Below are 997 nucleotides of genomic sequence, written 5' to 3'. Positions count from 1 at the left end.
TGCTGGCCCATGTGGCAGTGGGTGAAAATAAGTAAACTAGAGGCCCATCTGACACGTGGTGAAGGAAACAAATTTGAAACCACTCGGGGTAGCACCCCGCACGCTAGTAAATTGAGGGCGCGTTGAGGACAAACTTCTTGCATGCGAAGGACGCACTCGCGCACAATTCACCACTGCGCTGCGGCATGCACAGAAGGACGCACTCGTGCACACCCAGCACACAACACACACCAGCACACGTATACACCGGTGTCGCCGCCAGTTGAGATGGACGGCGAGGCAGCCAACAAGTGGAGGCCGCTCGAGCCAAAACCGCATCCGGTGAGCCTGGACTTCATCAGCAGCATCCCCGACGACATGCTGCTCGTCATCATCGGCCTCCTCCCCACCAAATCTGCCGTGTGGACCGCCTTGCTCTCCCGGCAGTGGCGCTCCCTCTGGCGCTGCGTCCCCTGTCACACCCTAGCTAGTCATGCATTAGAGTGTTGCATCATGTTTATTCTTTCACCAGAAACCTGAAATGGGGATGACAGAACCCCCAGTCCCCTCTGAAACCAACTAGGGTTTACTAAAAACTTTTTCAATAAACCTGAAATGCCCTTCTAAAATGCCCATCATTTTTGTCTTGGTTCAGAACCTCTGCCAAAAGTGATGCACATTTTCCTAGGCCATCTTAGGGTTTTTGAATTAAATCATAAATATTTGAATTTGGGCATTTAAAATTATATAAAATATTTAAATGCTCAAATATCTCCAAACTAAAATGTTTCATGTTGGAAATAATCCAACTATGGACCAGGAGTAGTTTGGTGATTTTAGGAGTTGCCTAAGTATTTTATTTAATTCAACAAAGTTGCAGAAGTATTAAAAAAAACAGAAAACAGAAAGAAATGGAAAAACTTACCTGGCGCCCAGCACCCGGCCCACCTGCCGGCCCAGCCCAGCGCCGCTCCAGCGAGCTGCTTGCCGGCCAGGCAGGCAGGCAGGTGCCCGACGG

The sequence above is a fragment of the Triticum aestivum genome, chromosome 1B (genome assembly GCF_018294505.1).
Source record: "Triticum aestivum cultivar Chinese Spring chromosome 1B, IWGSC CS RefSeq v2.1, whole genome shotgun sequence".
NCBI classification, from domain to species: domain Eukaryota; kingdom Viridiplantae; phylum Streptophyta; class Magnoliopsida; order Poales; family Poaceae; genus Triticum; species Triticum aestivum.
This window is presented reverse-complemented; position numbering follows the sequence as displayed.